Source organism: Hypanus sabinus, chromosome 7 (genome assembly GCF_030144855.1).
Source record: "Hypanus sabinus isolate sHypSab1 chromosome 7, sHypSab1.hap1, whole genome shotgun sequence".
Classification (NCBI taxonomy): Eukaryota; Metazoa; Chordata; class Chondrichthyes; order Myliobatiformes; family Dasyatidae; genus Hypanus; species Hypanus sabinus.
The window spans coordinates 107,068,289-107,080,096 of NC_082712.1; positions in this window are offsets into that span (position 1 = coordinate 107,068,289).

Genomic DNA, 11,808 nt, shown 5'->3' on the forward strand with positions numbered 1-11,808 from the left:
CCCTGTGGCTATTCCCCTCCAAAACAGGTATACTGATTTGGATACTGTTGGGGGAGATGGCTTACCTTGGACAAGCTGTGGCAGCTGGATCTCTGGCACTGAGTCTGGTTCTGCAGTGCAGAAGGGAGGGAGGAAGAAGAGGAGAGCAGTAGTGATAGGGGACTCCATAGTCAGGGGTACAGACAGGAGATTCTGTGGTCATGACAGAGACTCCTGGATGGTTTGTTGCCTCCTGGGTGCCAGGGTCAGGGATGTCTCTGATCGCGTGCACAGCATTCTGAAGTGGGAGGGTGATCAGCCAGATGTCGTGGTACAATGACATAGGTAGAAAGGGTTAGGAGGTCCTGAAGAGTGAGTACAGAGAGCTTGGTAGGAAGTTGAAAAACAGGACCTCAAGGGTAGTAATCTCTGGATTGCTGCCTGTGCCACGTGCCAGTGAGGGTAAGAGAAGGATGCTCTGGCAGATGAACACATGGTTGAGAAACTGGTGTAGGGGGCAGGGTTTCAGATTTCTAGGTCATTGGGATCACTTCTGGGTCGGGTGGGACCTGTACAAGAGAGAAGGGTTGCACCTGAACTACAAGGGGACCAATATACTTGCAGGGAGGTTTGCTAGTGTTATTGGGGAGGGTTTAAAATAGATTTGCAGGGGGATGGGAACCAGACTGCTAGAGTAGATAGTAGAACGGGGGCAAAAATAAATTATGTTAGTTCATGCAAAGTCACAAATAATAAGGTTGGGTGTGGTGGTAATAATCTTCTGAGGTGTGTATATTTCAATGTGAGGAGTATTGTGGGAAAGGCAGAAGAGCTGAGAGCCTGGATTGACATGTGGAATTATGACATCATAGCCATTACTGAAACTTGGCTACAGGAGGGGCAGGACTGGGCAGCTTAATGTTCCAGGGTTCTGATGTTTCAGATGTGACAGAGACAGAGGGATGAAGGGTGGGGGGGGGGGGGTGGCTTTGCTAGTCGGGGAAAATACTACAGCAGTGCTTCGGCAGGACAGATTAGAGGGCTTGTCTACTGAGGTCATATGGATGGAGCTGAGAAACAGGAAAGGTATGACCACATTTTGAGAAATTTTGAGAGTGCAGAGTTTGTATGTTCTGGTCAGGGTTAAAGGCAAAATGAATAAGAATAAGGAACCTTGGTTCTCGAGAGATGTTGGAACTCTGATAAAGAAGAAGAGAGAGATGTATAACATGTAACATGTATAGGCAACAGTAAGAAAATACTTAGGAAAGAAATCAAGAGGGCTAAAAGAAGACATGAGGTTGCTTTGGCAGTCAAAGTGAAGGATAATCCTAAGAGCTTCTACAGGTATGTTAAGAGCAAAAGGATAGTAAGGGATAAGATTGGTCCTCTTGAAGATCAGAGTGGTCGGCTATGTATGGAACCAAAAGAAATGGGAGAGATATTAAATGGATTTTTTGTATCTGATTTTTTGTATCTAAGGAAACTGGAATGGAGTCTATGGATACAAGGCAAACAAGTAGAGAGGTCATGGAACTTATACAGATTAAAGAAGAGGAGGTGCTTGATGTTTTGAGGCAAATCAGAGTAGATAAATCCCCAGGACCTGACAGGGTAGTCCCTTGGACCTTGAAGGAGACTAGTGTTGAAATTGCAGGGGACCTGGCAGAAATATTTAAAATGTCGATATCCGCAGGTCAGGTGCCGGAGGATTGGAGGATAGCTCATGTAGTTCCGTTGTTTAAAAAAGGCTCAAAAAGTAAGCCAGGAAATTATAGGCTGGTAAATTTGACATTGGTAGTAGGTAAATTATCGGAAGGAATACTAAGAGATAGGATCTACAAGTATTTGGATAGACAGGGACTTATTAGAAAAAGTCAGCATGGCTTTGTGCGTGGTAGGTCATGTTTAACCAATCTATTAGAGTTTTTCGAGGAAGTTACCAGGAAAGTGGGTGAAGGGAAGGCAGTGGATGTTGTATACATGGACTTTAGTAAGGCCTTTGACAAAGTCCCGCATGGGAGGTTTGTTAGGAAGATTCAGTCGCTAGGTATACATGGAGAGGTAGTAAATTGGATTAGACATTGGCTTAATGGAAGAAGCCAGAGAGTGGTAGTGCAGGATTGCTACTCTGAGTGGAGGCCTGTGATTAGTGGTGTGCCACAGGGATCAGTGCTGGGTCCATTGTTATTTGTCATCTATATCAATGATCTGGATGATAATGTGGCAAATTGGATCAGCAAATTTGCTGATGATACAAAGATTGGAGGTGTAGTGGACAGAGGAAGGTTTTCAAAGCTTGCAGAGGGATTTGGACCAGCTGGAGGAATGGGCTGAAAAATGGCAGATGGAGTTTAATGTGGACAAGTGTGAGGTATTGCACTTTGGAAGGTCAAACCAAGGTAGAACATACAAGGTAAATGGTAGGACACTGAGGAGTGCAGTAGAACAGAGGGATCTGGGAGTACAGATACAAAATTCCCTAAAAGTGGCTTCACAAGTAGATAGGGTTGTAAAGAAAGCTTTTGGAATATTGGCCTTTATAAATCAAAGTATTGAGTATAAGAGTTGGAATGTAATGGTGAGGTTGTATAAGACATTGGTGAGATCGGATTTGGAGTATTGTGTGCAGTTTTGGTCACCTAATTACAGGAAGGATATTAATAAGGTTGAAAGAGTGCAGAAAAGGTTTACAAGGATGTTGCCAGGACTTGAGAAACTGAGTTACAGAGAAAGGTTGAATAGGTTAGGACTTTATTCCCTGGAGCGTAGGAGAATGAGGGGTGATTTGATAGAGGAGTATAAAATTATGATGGGTATAGATAGAGTGAATGCAAGCAGGCTTTTTCCACTGAGGCCAGGGGAGAAAAAAACCAGAGGTCATGGGTTAAGGGTGGAGGGGGAAAAGTTTAAAGGAACATTGGGGGGGCTTCTTCATGCACAGAGTGGTGGGAGTATGGAATGAGCTGCCAGAAGAAGTGGTGAATGCGGGCTCACTTTTGACATTTAAGAAAAACTTGGACAGGTATATGGATGAGAGTGGTTTGGAGGGATAAGGCCCAGGTGCAGGTCAGTGGGACTAGGCAGAAAAATGGTTCAGCACAGCCAAGAAGAGCCAAAAGGCCTGTTTCTGTGCTGTAATGTTCTATCGTTCTATGGTTAAGAGATTTGTGGTCAATGGATGCTGTGAAATGGCAACCCTCCAAAAGAAAACAAAAATGGCAGACAGCCAGATAGAGACCGAGAAGCTCATGGTCAAACGTGCTGTGCTTCCTTTCAGGAGGATAGAGGTGCCGGCTGAAGAAGGTGAGTGGCTGCCACACACCTCCCTCCAACCAACCAAATGGCCATGAAAGTCATTGGCTGACAATCCAAACTGGCATTTGACAGGATTATTAGTCAACTTGTGTGAGCTTAAGTGCTCAAAAAGTGTGTGAAGATGAGATACAAGTGAAGATTTGAACACACTGGCAATACGTATGACATCCAGGTGAACAAAAAAAAACATAAGTCTTTTAATACAGAGTCTATCAGGTGTTTGAAAGTCTGAGCCGCATTTTTTTAGCCCAAACAGCAGAAACTCAGATGCCAAATGGGCTTATCAGAGCCATTTTGGGAAAGTCCTCCAATCACACAGGCACCTAATGGTAGCCCCTAACTGTATAGACTTTGGAAAAAATTAACTTCCCAGCTAAACTTGCCGAAAAGTATAGGATGTGTGGGACCGGGTAATCATCACATGGGTGGCAACCATCATTGAACTTAGAGACCAGATGGAAGCCCAAGGGCTATTCAGATGGCATAGAATGTCAAGTCTTTCCATGTTCCACTGAAAAGTATCTGGAATAAACTGTAGACGACCCTAGCAGCTGGAATCCATGGTGTTTACAGACCTCTGATACCCCGATGTGCTGGCACTGTCGAAGCAGCAAGGTGGTCGGCACTTCTTAGTGTTCATACCAAAGCGAGTGTGGAAAAAATACAGATCCAGTGTCATCTGCTGACCCAACTTCTTGAGATAGAGAAAGCAGCCAGAATGCTACACCATTGCCTGGCTGAGCATAGATCAACAGCCATTTTAGCAAGTTCCCTATAGTCCTTCACAAGTGCATTTGTGAGGGCTATGCAAACTTGATCAGGCATTTGCTGCAGGAAGAGTTCTTTAAAAATAAAACAAGGATGGAGTTTTCCCAGGAGTCTCAGCTTGTTGTCCATTAGCTCCGATTGCTTAGCATTGCCAAGGCCGGAGAAGGGGAGCAACTGTTTGGTGTGCATAAATCCAATAGCCCAAAAGTCTGTAAAAGGTGATTTGTCAGTAATTGATATTAACGGTATTCAGGTGGATGTTCTAGTTGATGTGGTTTCCAGGCGATGATACCATAAAGTAGAATTTGGTGATGTCAGCAATGATTTCTCGTAGCATGAACTGGGCCTTGGTTTGTACAATCTAAATGATGGTACTTAGCTTCCAAAAACTCCAGCAGTTTCAAAGCAACTGCATTGGCTGAAATGTTCAATAACTCTTAGAGAAATGGGATGTAGGCTTTTGCAAATAAAATGACATGAAGCTTTTTATGTTTAAGAAAAAAGCATACAACTCTTTTATTGAACTCCAAAAAACTGTACACAAAGCTCAGTAAAATCCCTTTCCATAACTATGTCATTACGTCAAACCAGCCTCTTAGAGTGAAACCCCAAAACAATCTCGGTTGTTGTGAATTATGTATGTTTTTATCAACTACATTACCCTAGATGGCAGGTGAAGTTGAGTGAAGTTATCCCCTTTGATTTAAGAGCCTGATAGTTGAGGGGTAGTAACTGTTTCTGAACCTGGTGGTGCGAGTCCTGAGGCTCTTGTACTCTCTTCCTGATAGCAGCAGTGAGAAGACAGTAGTGGGGGGTCCCTGGTGATGGATGCTGCTTTCCTGCAACAGCATTTCATGTAGATGTGTTCAATGGTTGGGAGAGCTTTACCCGTGATGTACTGGGCTGTATCCACTACTTTTTGTAGGATTTTTCATTCAAGGGCATTGATGTTTCCTTACCAGGCTGTGATGCACCCAGTCAGTATACTCTCCGCTACACATCTATGCAAGTTTGTCGAAGTTTTAGATCACATGCTGAATCTCTGCAAACTCCTAAGGAAGTAGAAGTGCTGCCATGCTTTCTTCATAATTGCACTTACGTGCTGGGTCCCGGACAGATTCTTTGAAAAAAAAACACCTAGGAATATAAAGTTGTTAACCCTCTCCTCCTCTGACCTTACAATGACAACTGGCTCATGGACCTCTGGTTTCCTTTTCCTTAAGTCTATAATCAGCTCCTTGGTCTTACTAACATTGAGTAAACATAGAAAATAGGTGCAGGAGTAGGCCATTTGGCCCTTCGAGCCTGCACCACCATTCAGTATGATCATGGCTGATCATCCAACTCAAAACCCTGTACCTGCTTTCTCTCCATACCCCCTGATCCCTTTAGTCATAAGGGCTATATCTAACTTCCTCTTAAATATAGTCAATGAACTGGCCTCAACTGTTTCCTGTGGCAGAGAAATCCACAGATTCACCACTCTCTGTGTGAAGAAGTTTTTCCTCATCTCGGTCCTAAAAGGCTTCCCCTTTATCCTTAAACTGTGACACGTCGTTCTGGACTTCCCCAACATTGGAAACAATCTTCCTGCATCTAGCCAGTCCAATCCCTTTAGAATTTTATGCTTTTCAATAAGATCCCCCCTCAATCTTCTAAATCCCAGTGAGTATAAGCCTAGTCGATCCAGTCTTTCTTCATATGAAAGTCCTGCCATCCCAGGAATCAATCTGGTGAACCTTCTCTGTACTCCCTCTACGGCAAGAATGTCTTTCCTCAGATTAGGGGACCAAAACTGCACACAATGCGGTCTCACCAAGGCCTTGTACAACCGCAGTAGAACCTCCCTGCTCCTGTACTCAAATCCTTTTGCTATGAATGCCAACATACCATTTGCCTTTTTCACCACCTGCTGTACCTGCATGCTCACCTTCAATGACTGGTGTACAATGACACCCAGGTCTCGTTGCATTTCCTCTTTTCCTAATCGGCCACCATTCAGATAATAATCTGTCTTCTGGTTCTTGCAACCAAAGTGGATAACTTCACATTTATCCACATTAAATTGCATCTGCCATGAATTTGCCCACTTACCTAACCTATCCAAGTCACCCTGCATCCTCTGAGCATCCTCCTCACAGCTAACACTGCCACCCAGCTTCGTGTCATCTGCAAACTTGGAGATCCTGCATTTAATTCCCTCGTCTAAATCATTAATATATATTGTAAACAACTGGGGTCCCAGCACTGAGCCTTGCGGTACCCCACTAGTCACTGCCTGCCATTCCGCAAAGGTCCCGTTTACTCCTACTCTTTGCTTCCTGTCTGCCAACCCATTCTCTATCCACATCAATACCATACCCCCAATACCATGTGCTTTAAGTTTGCACACTAATCTCCTGTGTGGGACCTTGTCAAAAGCCTTTAGAAAAATCTAAATATACCACATCCACTGGCTCTCCCCTATCCACTCTACTAGTTACATCTTCAAAAAATTCTATATGATTCGTCAGACATGATTTTCCTTTCACAAATCCATGCTGACTTTGTCTGATGATGTCACCTCTTTCCAAATGTGCTGTTATCACATCTTTGATAACCGACTCTAGCATTTTCCCCACCACCGATGTCAGACTAACCGGTCTATAATTCCATGGTTTCTCTCTCCCTCCTTTTTTAAAAAGTGGGGTTACATTAGCCACCCTCCAATCCTCAGGAACTAATCCAGAATCTAAGGAGTTTTGAAAAATTATCACTAATGCATCCACTATTTCTTGGGCTACTTCCTTAAGCACTCTGGGATGCAGACCATCTGGCCCTGGGGATTTATCTTCCTTTAATCCCTTCAATTTACCTAACACCACTTCCCTACTAACATGTATTTCCCTCAGTTCCTCCATTTCACTAGACCCTTGGTCCCTTACTATTTCTGGAAGATTATTTATGTCCTCCTTAGTGAAGACAGAACCAGAGTAGTTATTCAATTGGTCTGCCATGTCTTTGTTCCCTATGATCAATTCACCTGTTTCTAACTGTTAAGGACCTACATTTGTCTTGACCAAACTTTTTCTTTTCACGTATCTATAAAAGCTTTTACAGTCAGTTTTTATGTTCCCTGCCAGCTTTCTCTCATAATCTTTTTTCCCTTTCCTAATTAAGCCCTTTGTCTTCCTCTGCTGGTCTCTGAATTTCTCCCAGTCCTCAGGTGTGCCACTTTTTTTTGCTAATTTTATGTTTCTTCTTTAGACTTGATAATATCCCTAATTTCCCTTGTCAGCCACGGGTGCACTACCTTCCCTGGTTTATTCTTTTGCCAAACTGGGATGAACAATTGTTGTAGTTCATCCATGTAATCTTTAAATGCTTGCCATTGCATATCTACCGTCAACCCTTTAAGTATCATTTGCCAGTCTATCTTAGCTAATTCACGTCTCATAACTTCAAAGCTACCCTTTTTTAAGTTCAGAACCTTTGTTTCTGAATTAACTATGTCACTCTCCATTTTAATGAAGAATTCCACCATATTATGGTCACACTTACCCAAGGGGTCTCACACAACAAGATTGCTAACTAACCCTTCCTTATTGCTCAATACCCAATCTAGAATGGCCTGCTCTCTAGTTGGTTCCTCGACATGTTGAGTTCAGAAAACCATCCCGCATACATTCCAAGAAATCCTCTTCCTCAGCACCCTTACCAATTTGGTTCACCCAATCTATCTGTAAATTGAAGTTACCCATTATAACTACTGTTCCTTTTTTGCACGCATTTCTAATTTCCTGTTTAATGCCATCCCCAACCTCACTACTACTGTTAGGTGGCCTGTACACAACTCCCATCAGCATTTTCTGCCCCTTATGCAGTTCTACCCATAACGATTCCACATCTTCCAGGCTAATGTCCTTCCTTTCTATTGCGTTAATCTCCTCTCTAACCAGTAATGCTACCCCACCTCCTTTTCTTTCCTGTCTATCCCTCCTGAATATTGAATATCCCTGGATGTTGAGCTCCCGTCCTTGGTCACCCTGAAGCCATGTCTGTGATCCCAACTATATCATATTCATTAATAACTATCTGCACATTCAATTCATCCACCTTGTTACGAATGCTCCTCGCATTGACACACAAAGCCTTCAGGCTTGTTTTTACAACACTCTTAGCCCTTAGCCCTTATACAATTATGTTGAAAAGTGGCCCTTTTTGCTTTTTGCCCTGGAATTGCCTGCCTGCCACTTTTACTTTTCACCTTACTACTTTTTGCTTCTACCCTCATTTTACACCCCTCTGTCTCTCTGCACTTGTTCCCATCCCCCTGCCACATTAGTTCAAATCCTCCTGAACAGCAGTAGCAAACGCTCCCCCTAGAACATTGGTTCCAGTCCAGCCCAGGTGCAGACCGTCCTGTTTATACCTGTCCCACCTCCCCCAAAACTGGTTCCAATGCCCCAGAAATTTGAATCCCTCCCCCTTGCACCATTTTTCAAGCCACGTATTCATCTGAAATATCCTCCTATTTCTACTCTGACTAGCATGTGGCACTGGTAATAATCCAGAGATTATTACCTTTGTGGTCCTACTTTTTAGTTTATCTCCTAACTCCCTAAATTCACCTTGTAGGACCTCATCCCATTTTTTACCTATATCGTTGGTACCTATGTGCACCACGACCACTGGCTGTTCAGCCTCCCATTCCAGAATGTCCTGCAGCCACTCAGAGACATCCTTGACCCTTCCTGGAGTCTCTTTTGCGGTCGCAGAAACGCCTATCTATTCCCCTTACAATCAAATCCCCTATCACTATAGCTCTCCCACTCCTTTTCCTTCCCTCCTGTGCCGCAGAGCCACCCATGGTGCAATGAACTCGGCTGCTGCTGCCTTCCCCTGATGAGACATCTCCCCCAACAGTATCCAAACAGTATATCTGTTTAGGAGGGAGATTACCTCAGGGGACTCCTGCACTACCTGCCTACTGCTACGCTATCTAGTGGCCACCCCTTCCCTTTCTGCCTGTGTAGCCTTTACCTGCGGTGTGGCCAACTCACTGAACGTGCTATTCACGACTTTCTCAGCATCGCGGATGCTCCAGTATGAAGCCAATCGCAGCTCCAGATGCTCAATGCGGTCTGCCAGAAGCTGCAGTTGGACACACTTCCTGCACGCATAGTCGTCAGGAACACTGGAAGTATCCCTGATTTTCCACATGCTGCAGGATGAACAAACCACGATCTCAGCTGCCATGACCTACCCAATACTTGCCTCAACTTTTGAAACTTTCTCCTTTGAAAGGAACTTACCCGGTCTTACCTCACTTGTAGTGAAGCTCATCCTCAGCCTCTTCTCGTCGAAGCCTCTCAAGTCAAAGCCTCAAATCTCCACTCCTTCACTGGCCCACTCACTCACTGGCCGCTTTCCACTAAGAGGTCGTTGTTATGACACAGGACAGCCAGATTTCAATTTCCTTCCTATCTGCTGATTCGTCACCACCTTTGAATCGGCCTCTGACAGTGGTGTCATCAGCAAACTTGAATATGGCATTGGAGCCACACAGTCATGTGTAAAGCAAGTAGAGAAGGGGACTAAGTACACTGCCTTGTGGTGAGCCTGTAATGGAGATCGTGGAGGAGATATTGCCAAATATCATTGGAAAGGAAGAGGACGTAGTCAGAATAAAAAGATAGGAGAGGTGGAGGAGGATCACAAGCTGGCAAGTAATGGGTGAGAGAAGGTGAGTCCAGGAGAGAGGGGTTAGGGAGGTGAGGTCCAGTGAGAAGGGGTAGATAGAAGTGGCCAGGTGGGAAGGGGTAGGTAGATGAGACCAAGTGAGAGGGAGTAGGTAGGTGAGTGGGTTTTCTTCTGATTTCTTTTGAGTTTTCATCTGGTCACTCAGAATTCAGAAATGTGCAAGAGCAGACAGCGTTGTGGACAGCACAGGAGACAGTTGGTGAAGGATGGGATCTGGCCCTATAACTCAATGAGCATATTCATTAATGAGTAACAGTTGTGCAATGTACTCACAGTCATTCCTTGAACAAAGTATAACTGCAGAGGGATTAGAGGAGTCCACTCAGCATCAGTAGCTTTTGCAATGATGCCTTCGTCCATGGTTGCTAGCTAAATGGAAGTACCAATGCAACGAAGGTGTGGATGCAGATATTGAACAAGGGCTTGCAAAATCTATGTGCCACATTAAGCTTGGGTCCACATCCCAATAGCCCAGGGGAGATTCTGCATCTGCTTCTCACTCACTGCCTGCCACTCCTAGCCTCACACAAGTAGAAACCAGTCGGTGGAGGAAAGGGCAAACAGCTTTGAGTTCCTGGGCATCAACATTTCAGAGGATCTATCCTGGGTGCAACATATTGATGAAGTCAGGAAGGACACATGCTAGCGATTCCATTTCGTGAAGAGTTTGAGGAGATTTAATACTCTAGCAAATTTCTATAGATGACTATGGAGAGCATTCTAACTGGCTACATCACAGAGCTCCAATGCACAGGATCACAAGAGGCTACAGAGGGTTCATCTTCACCCTAGAGAACATCTTCAAGACACAATGGCTTAAGAAGGCAGCATCCATTATTAATGACCCTCACCATCCGGTACATGCCCTCTTGACCTCATTACCATCAGGAGTAGATACAGAAGCCTGAAAACCACACTTAATGTTTTAAGAAAAGCTTCTTCCCCTCCACCATCAGATTTCTGAATAGTCCATGAACCCAGGAATATAACCTCATTATTCATTTTTAGTACTATTTATTTATTTTAGCAAACTATGGTAATTTTAAGCCTTGCATTGTACTGCTGTCACTAAACAACAAATCTCACAACATTATGTCAGTGATAATAAACCCAATTCTGATGCTTGAACATTCTCCACACTGAAGCAGGTAGATCAGGCTGTAAAGTAGAGGGAATTACTGACCCCTTAATCCCTCAGGGACACTGACCAAAGCCATTTCACCCACTGCAGCTTGTCTCAACCTCAGCTGAAGCTACAGAAATTAAACATATAACAAAGAAAACAAATACATGTTCCTGGCAGTCAGATCCAAACAGTCATAGAGACTTGCACTTTGTGAGGTCAAATGTAAGGGAAAAGTATACATTTAATGGCAGGGTATTTTTCAGTATTAATACAGTATAAGACATTAATTCTCAATGCAAGGAGATGGAATGGTAAAGGTGGCATATGGAATGTGTGGCTTCATCACTGGGGCACAAACTATAAGAAACAGGAAGTTAAGTTGTAGTTACATAAAACCTTGGATGTGTGGACTTTTAGAAAAGGTTCTGAAGAAGATTATTGGACTGCTGCCTGGATAAGAGGGTATTAGTTATTAGGAGAGGTTGGACAAATTTGAATCATTTTTTCTGAAGTGCCAAAGGCTGAGGAGTAATTTTATAATAAAGTTTTTTAAATGATGATATGTATAGATGGGGGTAGATTGAGTCATTTTCCCAGGGTAAAAGTGTCAAATACTAAAGGACATAGATTTAAGGTGAGGATTAAAGGGAATATGCGGGGCAAGACTTTTCTTACACAGAGAGCGGTAGGTGCCTAGAATATGGTGCAGTGGTGGTAGTGGAGGCAGATATTATAATGGCACTCAAGAGACTTTTAGATAGATACTATACATGCAGGGAATGGATTTATATGGAAAACACAAAGTGCACTGCAGATGCTGTGGTCAAATCAAGACGTACAGAAAAGCTGGATGAACTCAGCAGGTTGGGCAGCAT